The sequence below is a fragment of the Topomyia yanbarensis genome, chromosome 1 (assembly GCF_030247195.1).
Source record: "Topomyia yanbarensis strain Yona2022 chromosome 1, ASM3024719v1, whole genome shotgun sequence".
NCBI classification, from domain to species: Eukaryota; Metazoa; Arthropoda; class Insecta; order Diptera; family Culicidae; genus Topomyia; species Topomyia yanbarensis.
The window spans coordinates 10,336,400-10,348,407 of record NC_080670.1 but is presented as its reverse complement, the minus strand read 5'-3'; the positions used below and the strand labels follow the sequence as shown (position 1 = coordinate 10,348,407).

General features: G+C 41.6%; 1 protein-coding gene across 2 annotated transcripts in view; it reads right to left on the bottom strand.

Annotated features, from left to right (window-relative positions):
- LOC131676870 (ETS-like protein pointed) overlaps nt 1-12,008 on the bottom strand; it is a 353,859-nt gene that overhangs the window by 172,147 nt on the left and 169,704 nt on the right. The gene's annotated exons all lie outside the window — the stretch shown is intronic.

Below are 12,008 nucleotides of genomic sequence, written 5' to 3'. Positions count from 1 at the left end.
GTAATTATCTTCGCTGGATGGCCGCTACCGCTCAGGGATGCCAGGAGCCGATGAACTGTACTGACGGGTAGTTTTCGTCTCGAAAGTGGCCTATCTTAAACTTTTTTCCACGATGACCATGCGTTTCGTAAAACCGTACAACACGCTCGCGGAGTGCTTGTTGTTTCGACGCCATCTTCGATTGAAGTGACAGCACCCGAGCGAAAAGAAACATGCCATCCATTGCTAGGGAGTCCAGAAAGCAATTCTCGTGGAGAGAAAGAAATTTACGCTACTTACTTTAATTACAGAAAGGTATTGAAATCATTCTCATTTTTTGTTGAACACCCATTACATAGGAGGGTAGACGAACAGGGTCAGTCCAAGGCAGTATTCGCAGAGTGTATCGAATAAAGTTACGCTGAATTTGTTCGATGCGGTTAATTTGTACAGTATGATAAGGAGCTCACATAAATAGGCCGTGTTCCAGGGTGATAAGCACGAGCTCACAAGAGTAATTATAATCATTGCAATGTGTCGCGCGAGATTTCCTAGATCCTTTATCGTGTTAACTCGTTTGGTACTGCCTGTTAATCTGATAAAAATTCAATTGAGGCATGGCTTACTATGATTGAACTAGAAAAATTAACTTTTTATACTGATGAGGTAGAAACTTGGTGTCTGCGACAAAGTTGTAGAAATGCTCGTAACGAAGAATTTTATTGAACAACTTGAACTTGTAGGACTTAATGCTATCGATTTATAAAGCTTTTTCTAAGACCCTCCACATTTGTTTGGAACATGGTGTGCACGAAAAGTCACTGTGGAAAAAGTTTTTTTTTTTCGAGAGTTGTCCTACTGGAGCTGTAGAGCTAGGTTCTCGGAAGGGCTCCCCGTCAGAATCACATACTACAATTTGCAGACGAGACAGGCAATGTCGCCCAATAAAACACTGCATTAGGCCAATTGTAGCGGGCCGTGATTCTGAATGTGATATTCATTGTACGGTTCAGGTATGTGCGGGCGTAGGGACTCGCGATCGCGTGTATCATCGCGAAGGGCTCGAAGATTTGTACGTTAACGTGCTCGATCGCGTGTGCGTTTGTATGTCGCGTGTGCTAACGTGTATGAACTTCGCGTGTATACATTCTATTTCATAACCGTGTGCCTTTCGCATATTCGCGTGTGTTCTAGAATGATCGCGCGCGGACCGTGAATCTGATACTTAATTTTTGATTTTTGGTGTACGGTTCAGATTCCAAAAGAAGGTGGGTTCTTACATATCATTAGAATTCCCATTCATGTCGCCGTAGAACGCGTGATCTAGTGGATATGAGCTTTATTTTTTTTTTGATTGGTCCAACTGAATGTATGGACCTAAATTGCTAGAATGAATGCTGAAGATTTCCGGACGTGACCGATTCATGATCGCGCGCGTTTGCGGGTTCGCGTTTGTAACGTCGTAAGTACTAAAACGTTCACACAATTGCCGGAGTGTTATCAAGTTTACGCGATCTCGGGCATAGGTGTGCGTAGATGATCACGAAGGGCTTAAGCGTTCGTATGTTGACGTGTTTGTCGCGTGTGCTCGCGCGTATGTGACTTCGCGTGTATAAATTCGATTTTGAAACCCTGCGGCCATTCATATATTCGCGGACCGTCATTCTGATCTTTAGCTTTCGGTGTACGGATCACATTCTGACAGGGAGAGAGTTACCCCATATCACTAGAGTTTCCGGTCATGTCGCCATGGAACGTTTTGTCTAGTGGATATGGGAGTTATTTTTCAATTTTATTTTTTTTATTAATTAACAAGGACCTAGATTGTTGGTACCGAGGATAGAGACTTCCGGACGATCCCGATTCATGATGGCACGAGCGCGGGAGTTTGTAGGTTGACGCTTGAGATCGTGTTGCTAAGTTTATGAGTGCCGAGATTTTCACCTTATCACCGGGGTGTAATCACGTTTGCAAGTTCGTTAGCGTAGGTTGCTTGGAAAATCGCGAGGGGCTCTAACGTTTATGCGCTGACGTGATTTTGTAACGTGTGTTCTTGAATGGTCGCGCGAACCGTGAGTCTGATATTAAATTTTCGGTGCGCGGTTAGAATTCTAGCAGAGCGTGGGATCGTTTATATCGATAGGGTTCCCGGTCATGTCGCCATGAGACGTGTTGTCTAATAGGTATGGGCGTATTTTTTTAATTGGTCCAGCTGAAGGCATGGACCTAGGCTTCTAGGATCAAGGATAGACAAGTGATCGATACGTAACCGCGCGCGGGGGCTTTTTTATAGGTTCATGCTTGAGACCGCGTTTGAGAATGTGTGAGTGTTAAGACGTTCACTATCACCATCTTTGCTGACCCAGCTGAAGGCGGGTGTAGAATAGCAGTATAGGACTCGAAAAGAAGAAATAAAGGACAATATATGAGGGATGTAATAGATTAGATAGGTACAAGATACAGCTGAATTTATGATCATCACATGAAAGACATACATTAGTACTGAGAATTGGGCCCTAAACCCACATTGTATATTATTTGACCATAGCAGTGGATAATAAAGGTCGCCAAGTTAAGTACTAAAATTGATCACAATGTAGCTTAACTAAAAAGAAAATAATCGTATCCCAAGTTTATGTGATATAATCACTGTAATACTGCTTTGGTGGAAAAGCCCCCGGACCACATCAAGGTACAGTATCATGCCGAGGGAAAAGTCACTGTGGAAAAAGTTATATTAAAAAAAACTAAATTTAAGGGTGTTGATATAGAAAACGCTTTATAAATCGATAACATTAAGTCCTACAAGTTCAAGTTGTTCAACAAAATTCTTCATGACGAGCATTTCTAAAACTTTGTCGAAGACACCAACTCTCTACCCCGTCAGTATAAAAAGTTATTTTTTTAGTTTGATCGTAGTAAGCCATTCTTAATTTTGATTTTTATCAGTTTGTGGAGAATATTCTGACAAACAATTCGATACCCTGTGAATATATTCGATGGTTTGACCTTGTAAGGAGCGGTTTGCCCACTACTCGGGTTTTGATTGCCCGGCGAACCCTTCTTTTCAGGGCGGCCTATGTGCCTCTACAGAATTTCGGATTTTCGTAACAACAAAAAAAAAAATCTTTTACTGTGTATTCTTCCTCAACACTTCACTGGTCGTTTCTTACGGTTCGCTGCTGCTGACGATGGCGGGAAGGCGGACGGTTGCTTCCGATAGGCCGAGACTAGAATGGCCGCGTTCTTCTGCTTCGGCGGCGGTCCTTAACAATTAGGTAGGGAGGTGAGCTTTGCTTCTTTGTCGGAACCTCCCTAGAGACGGTGGTGACGAATCACCGGATTATTTGCTCCCCGCAAAGAATCCCGGAAGACACCGCAGTGTTCTTCCCAGGGAGAGCCGCTGTCCACCCTGTTTCGCCCTCACTGACTATAAACTGGGAAAGAGAGCAAGGCTCGTTCGGCTTATCCTTCCCAGCGAGGGCGGAATGGTGCGTCCGGATCCTTTGCGGTTAGCCAGGGAAACGAAAACTCCTTTATAATTAGCTTCCCCCGACGGCGACCCAGCACCACACGCAATATGCCCAAACCACGGGCCGGCACTTTCCGACGGATATCTTCCGTCACACACGCGCACTTCACACAGGTGCCGTTGTGGCTGTTAACTGTCCTGGAACGGTTTATCGAGGACGTCTTGCATATACCGTGGTCTGTCACTAACTAAACTATCACCGCGAAGGCCGTCTTCAACCCGACCAAAACAAAACCGACAAACCGCCTTGGTGCATAGCTGTCATCGCCCTTGCAGTATATCCAGCAACCAGTTGAACAGCAAAAGGAGAACGGTGACCTAACTAATCCCAATGTTATAACATAAAACAAAAATTATCTAGCTGCACGAGTAAAACCGTTCACATACGCGAAAATGAACAAAATTTACATGAAAAAGTGAACGGTATCGAACAGCAGTGAACATAATTTTACATGTCGAATCCCATAAATTTGAGGGTTTCTGTACGTTTCTTTTAAAATAAACGTTAAAAAAATCAAAGTACCCCCCCCCCCCCTTTAGAATTTCCTACGCACGGGCCTGAGTAAAGGTAACTTAAACTTGTGAGCCATGCTTCGTTCGTTTATAAGAAAGTAGATATTAAAACGAACTAAGCATGAATCCATGTTGGTCGCTAGAAATAGCACTTTAGAACTAGTTATCCCTTTTCCAAGATAATTGCAGGGTTTTTTTTAAATCCAACGTTTTTTGAATCGTAATGAAAATATAAGAAGCAGAGCACCAAAAAGTTAATTGAAAATTATTATCTGGATCGGTAAAACCGCTGCTTGAAAAGAAAATTACAACTTATTGAAACCTTGAAAAAGATCCGACACGCACCGAAACGTCGGATGACGAAAAAAAATTGAAGAATGCCAAAAGAAAGAACGATCTGTGAATATAGTCCAATCCGAATCCGAAGAGTTGCTGTCAATGTCTTCAGGGTCTGTCAAAAAATTGTTGGTAGCTTGCATCAGCAGGATAATACAGTCACTGCCATCATCAACTCCAATAGAGTGGTCCCTGCGATCTGTGGTTCAAAGTATAGGTATCGTATCTTGGCCATAGTATTTTTTACGAATCGGGTCAAGAAACTCGTTAAATATAGTCCGGCGTTTTTATTAGATTTTTTCTACGATTATCGTCCCCGGTAAAAAAAAATGTTTTTGAAAATTCTCACATATTTCTTTGGATACGTATTGGTGACTCTTTCGCGTACTCGGGTTGGACTCAAAACAGCACAACGCTGAACTAAAACAAAATCCGCGTAGGCGGCGAAAAGGTGGAGCATCGGTTGCATTTTTCTTTAAATTCGAAAGGTGGATTGTTTTTTTTTCTTCGTCCAAGAGCTCAACATTTATAACTAAGATCAAGTAGGCGTGCCATCTCTATCATTCTCATCACAGACACTGGTGACAAACCCTCGCCGAAAGAGAGGGTAACAGCATATGAAATATTTCATTTCGCCCACCAGCTACCCTGTCATGTGTCGGAGCACTGCAGCGCCCCGCCACATTCCTCGCGCTGACTTGTCTTCGACGCCAAACGCGTTCGCTCGTTACCAGCACTTTGTGTTCGGATACAAATTAACTTCTCATCTCTTTATTGACTGCTAAACTGCTACTTGATTCACCCTCGGTTAGTGCGGAGGACAAAGGGTCCTCCGCTTACGCGCCGCTACTTTGTTGGTGATGTAACCCGAGAACCGATCTGCTCCAACGCCATCAATCCGTGTTGTGTTTACGGGGAGGAAGAAGCAACGGCGGGACATGTAAATGCGCCACTGGAAATCGCAGTAGCCGAAGCTTGTTATTATTGTTATTGGCAAGAAAACATCTCCGTTAAGTGCACTGTCCGTGTGTGTCTCTTCTTCGATTCGACATTTAAGAAAAAGCCGCCGTCGCTGATGAAGCTGATGGCGACAATCAAAAGCGCCTGCTTTGTTCCGTGAGACGGAGCCCGAAATCGATTCTTATTTATTTTATCACCTTTCATTACTCTGCTCGGTTCGCGCGTTCGGTTTTTGTTCTTTGACATACGACGCTCTACACGAACGACGAGGGGTGTGTGCGTTGTGTGCTAAGTTAGTTCGCTTTGATCTCGCGCACCTTTTCCCCTTGGCGGTCTCGCGGTCGGTCATGTGGACGATCGAATTTCACCGCTCAAAGTTCTTTATTTGACACCTTCCCGGCAGGGGGGCCACAGAAAACCATCCATGGCACTTTTACGAGCGCACCTTCTCTTCCTTAGCTGTTTCTTGCCGTGCCGTTTCATTTTAATTAAGTGCTAAATGGGAAGATGATGCTGCTGCCGTGGCACGGTACTAATATTAACAACAATAAAAACAGCTATAAATGATCATATTTTCGGGAGGGATGAACCCAGCTGTCATACCTTTTACGCCGGGGCAAGATTTTAATCGGGCAAATTCTGTGGGAAACTGGCACTCGCTGTGTGACTTACCTGAAAAGAAACAAAAAATAATATTAGTTCATAATTTAAGCGATAAAATTTAAGGGGAAAAATGAAAATTATTTGCCTAATTATGCTAATCGAAAACCATCAAAATCCCATAACATGTGATTAGACAAACTCTAACCTACATATGAGAGACACACACACAGGATGACTACCTCCTCCGGACTAAATCTTCGCACGAAATCATCTATCACTAGTGTGCGTGTGGGAAGAGGGGGAGACCTTTCCATCCGACGCCGAGGAAAGATTGTCGACCGGGAAATACCGGACACGATTAATTATGAGTGGTTAAGTTCTAATTTTTTCGACGGCCACTCACGACGTACACATTTTAGTGTGCAATGTGCAACAAGTAGCTGTCGCTGAGACGGTTGAGCGACTGACTGACCGGCAGTGATGCCAGACACGATTAAGATCAATTGCGTAATTTTTGGATGGCTATAATTTGAGTCAGTAGCATTGCCCATTTTAGTAAATATCAGCACTAGCCTACTTTTGGAACACGGTACTGAAAACTGTCACCTGAAAATGGCAAAGTTCAAGATGATGTTTTCCGAATTTGTAAATTCGAGCCCGAAAGCACGGTACTTTTTTTGGATTGTCTTCTCTTACGGGACTTCAAGCAGGACTAAGGGTTTGCTCAGAAATACATTTCTTGGAGCTAGCGTCAATCCGGCGCTAGATTAGTCCTATCACTAAGGTAGTGCCGGATTCTGATGAGACGAAGTCGAAACAATTTTGTCCTTTGTGGAGAAAAAACAGTTTTTACCTAAATTTTCTCCACTAGGGAGAAATATAGTATAGTGTATACGGAATGATAAATAGGGTGGTTGGAACTGAAAATAAGATTTTTTTTTTTTTTTTTTTTTTTTTTTTTTTTTTTTTTTATCCCTTTATGGGCAGCTAGGGCCGAGGGTGGTGGCTAGCGGGTTTCATACATCCTTGACCTGACGGACAAAGCTATGGTGCCTTGAACACAGGCAACGCAGATCCAAGGCCATCATTGAAATGATAAGTTCTGCGTTTGAGATGTACTTCCCCCGGTTGCCAGGCGAATACCTGTAATTATTACTTGTTGCTTTGTATGTATGAATCTAATGTTCAGTCCTGGGTGGTGTATGCGTGGAAGGTGTGGTTTTTAGCGTTCGAGTCCAGGAGTGCATATCTGTCTGAGTTAGCGTGGGCGTTTACTAATTGTGTAATAGTGTGATCGCTAAAGGCTCGAGCATATGAATGCCAGCGTGTCTCCAACTTTGCGTGCATAAATCCGGTTTTAGATCCGTGTTGCCATTCGCACATTCACGTATATTCTCGAACGAACGCGCGCGGACCGTGAATCTAATAATTAATTTTCAGTGTTTGGTAGAGAAACGTGTTGTCTAGTGAATATGAGCATCTTTCCCGATCGGTCCAACTGAAGGCATGAGTCTAGGCTGATCGAGAGCAGAGAATTCCGAACGTAGCCGGTCTATGATCGCGCGAGAGGTGGGTGCTTGAGACCGCGGTTGTAAAGTTATAGGTGCTGAAAAGTTCACTTAAGTAAAGGGGTGTTGGCGAAATTGCGAGCGTAGGTGTATGTGGATGATTGAAATTGTAATTTAAGTTCGCGTTTTTGACCAGGTTTGTGTTATCGCGAAAGTTAGGGGCGTTTGCACGTTTTCGATGTGAATGTATATGGGAGAATATGCAATTGACTGTGCTAGTGAATATCAGTATGAACCCAACTCAAGATACAGTAATAAAAGGAAAAATAACATGCCGAATGTTTCTTTTTTTAGGTCAATAACCGTGCATTGAAGAATGCTCAAAAACTCTGAACTAGGCCCCGTCGAGTCCAGTCTGTCCGTCTCGTCCTGTCGTGTCTGGGGTTTCCAGGATACATGCATTCACCAGATGAGACTAGCTTATGTCAGCTTACTTGTGCACTGGTTTCGTAGAATCGAGGCGATCATCGAAATGATAGATCCTACGAGTGAATGCACTTGGCCCAGTCACCTGTCAAGCATTTGTGTATTTGTGTGTGTTGAGATATGTGTAGAGCCTGTAAATAATATTTTAATACGAATATTTTATACTTCAAAACAAGAAATGTGTAATATACTACTTGCAGTTTGTTGATCGTTCCTACTTATCTGATACCATCGAGTATGATAATACATATCCATTGTTCTAAAACCTGGTGACGTCCGATGGCAGAGAAGAATCATTGTTGGCAGCAATGTTGCTCTTCTTGGATGTATGAGCTCAAAAAGGTCATCACAAGAAAATAACGCATGAGACCGAAAATAAATAAAAAAAATAAAATAAAGGGAAGAGTTAGTATTGTTATTGAGTATTAATAATATGCCGATTTTTTTCGAGTTGTCCTACTGGAACTGTCGAGCTAATTGATTTAATTAAGGCATGGACCTAGACTTCTGGAATCGGGGATAGAGACTTCCGGACGCGAACGATTCATGAATGCGCGAGTGCGGGGGACTGTAGGTTCACGCTTGAGACTGCGTTTGAGTGATTACAAGTGCCGAGACGTTCATATTATCACCGGGATGTTATAATGTCTGGAAGAGCGCGAGTATGGGTTGCGTGGATGGTCGCGAAGGGCTCAAGCATTTTGATATTTTTTTGTCGCGTGTATGTGACTTTGCATTCGATTTTTATGTAGTTTCGCGGGAACACGGGCATTTGGAGGTTCACTCTCGAGACCGGGATTGTTAATTTATAAGTGCTAAACCATTCACTTAGTTACCAGGGTGTTATACTTTTTACGAGATCATGGGTGTAGTCGTGCGTGGATGATCGAGAAGGACTCGAGCGTTTGTATGTGGACGTTTTTGTCGCGTGTGCTAGTATGTAACTTCGCGTGGACACATTATTTTTATAAGCGTGTGGCCATTCGCATGTTCGCGTATTCTCCAACGATCGCACATGGACGTCTTGTCTAGTTTTTATTTCTATTGGTCCAACTAAAGGCATGAATTTGGGCTGCTATGATCAAGGGCGGAGACTTCCGGACGTGACCGATTCATGATTGCGCGAGCTTAGGTTCTTAGGATCCAACGTTCACCTAATCAATCGGGGTGTTTGAATATTGGCGAGATCGCGGGCATTCGTATTTGTGACCAGGTTTGTGTTATCGCGTAGACCACGTTTGTACCTTTGGAATGAGGTGCCTGCAGAGAGAATTGGGCCCTAAACCCACATTGTATATTATTTGACCATAGCAGTGGATAATAAAGGTCGCCAAGTTAAGTACTAAAATTGATCACAATGTAGCTTAACTAAAAAGAAAATAATCGTATCCCAAGTTTATGTGATATAATCACTGTAATACTGCTTTGGTGGAAAAGCCCCCGGACCACATCAAGGTACAGTATCATGCCGAGGGAATGATAAATAGGGTGGTTGGAACTGAAAATAAGATTTAAAAGAAATATCAGTTTTCAATAAAACGTGAATTTTTGAAATTTTTTTAAAACTGAAAGTAATAATGCTTAGCATATTTACATCATCTTTCTCGCAGCATATTTACCGGTATAATAGAATAAATAAAATCGAAGCCATATGCTGTGGCTACGACAATTCCCTTTGAGTCTAATGCTGTCCGAAATCGCTACCACTCCGTCCGACTTACACTCATTATTAGTCGCTATGTTTTTAGTAATTCGAGCCAAAGAGTGGATCACAGGTTAGGTTTGTTTGCGAGGGGCCGCCACTTCCAACAAACAATGTGACAGGACACATTTCCCAGCGTTTTGGCGAAACCTGTACCGCGTAATGTTTCAGTTCCGGTGTGAAGAGGGTCAAGGAAGCCGAATAAAAACACTAAAACCGCATTCTTTGCATAGTGCAACGCTAGCGGTTTCAATTGGATGGGAATACAATAAGTCCCCGAGTTCTCGCGTCAAATTCACACAAGTTTGGTAATTGGAACAACTGTAAACATAGATTTTGCTATGAACATTCAATATGCATTATAACCTCGAAAGCACGACTTAGTGGAATGTCTCAATTATACCTCTTAAGACAGGTGTCTTCCGTTATTAGCAAAACTTGACCTTCTATATCGATCGACTTCGCGGTCCTAATGAATAAATTGCTGGAGTATTTCTACGATTCTGCTGATCACCAAGAATCCTTCCTGGCTGGAGCTCGAAGATACGGCATAGTTTACGAGACCAATACCGTTTATTAAAGTGAAATTAAGCGGAAGATATTTGTCTTACGACGGTTAATTCTCTAGGTTATAAAACAGTAAAAGATTCATTAAATTGTGTTACGCAGATTAATCTGAGGCCGAGATGTTATGGAAGCACCGCAGGATAAACTTCAGCTTTTTACATTTCTTATAAAAGAAATGTATAGAATTCGCTCAAACTTTCAAGATTTTTTCCGAGGCCCGGAGGGCCGAGTCTTATATACCAATCGACTCAGCTCGACGATTTGGGACAATGTCTGTGTGTGTGTGTGTCTGTGTGTGTGTATGTAACGGACAAATTCTCATTCGTGTTTCTCAGCAATGGCTGAACCGATCTTATCCAAACCAATTTTAAATGAAAGAACTAAAAAACAGTATGAACGCTATTAATTTGTTTTTGATTCTGATGTTTAGTTTCCAAGATATGAATGATTGAATGCGTAAAAATGGCGTTTTTTGCAGTTTTTTTAAATTATCTGCCGAAATTGACAATATAGATTAACAATTTATATGTTTTTAGACAGCTTTAACGAATACCTTTCGAACAAGCTATAGATTATTGAAATCGGACTATTATCAAAAGAGATATTTAACATTAAATGCGGACGAAAGATTTTTATCATTTCCCATTGCCAGAAATATGACCAAAAACATGTAATCTATTATTAACGCCAAAACGGCTTGTTTTAGGTCAATAGTATCTTCGGAGAATTTAATGGAGGAAATATACCCTTTCTTTTGGTATTGTGCTTTTGCTGATTAATCCCCCTATGAGTGAGATATTTTCACAAATTTTCTTGGAAGTGATTATATCGAAATGATGCCTTCTACAAATTTGTAGCTTCTTCTTTTGCGAATAACTTTACTGAAGACTTCAAATAACTATTTTGAATACTTTAAAAGTTATGGCTTGTTGTTTGTTGATTACTCTTTGTCGCCTATTTATTGTTCAATATAGAAATAATCCATTGAAATAAGCCAAACATTATTTCGACAAATCGAATTTTGTATTTCATTTTTCTATCTACAACCGCTAGGAATAATCACCGAACACTTCCAAGTTGTCTGGAAGGAACTTGATAACTTATCAGTGCAAAAATGTTCATTTGTGCGAACCTTCTGACTGCAATTTTTCTAATGACCATCGGATCGATCTGAAACATATCGGAAAATGAAAGCGAAATAAATAACTCCAAGCAACGGCGTAGCCCAGAGAAGTTTTTGGGTTTTAACACCATACAACGCCACCAACCCCCCCCCCCCCCCCACCACACCCAAAAAAAATATTGGATTGAAGTTGAAAATTTATTGATGCAGACTGATTTAATTCGATATTACAATAACAATTATCTGATCCGTAGATTGATAACCTGTTGTTGTAAACATCATGAGGACTTTTGATAAATTGTCGGAATGGGGTCCTGATATGTAACTGATCTATTGGTCTTGATTTCACAGTTGTCTAATAGCATCAATATCAAATTCCTGCCTGAAAACATTCCAATAGAAAATTACAGAGTTCTGTAATCAATCACAGTCCTCAGATTTATTTTCAAATTGATCTCGTTTTTGTAGAGATGTACTGTAATAAGGGTCTTTATTTAATTGGAAGAGAAGTTAAAATTGATTTAATGTCTATGAAACATAGAACTGCTTACCAAAAAAATGCATAACTTTCAACATTTGCTAAAAATGTTCTTGCCTTTCTCATTCACTCTAAAATTCGTCAATCCAATCCCGACCCGGAGGGCCGAGTGTCATATGCCAATCGACTGAGTTCGTCGAGATCGGAAAATGTCTGTGTGT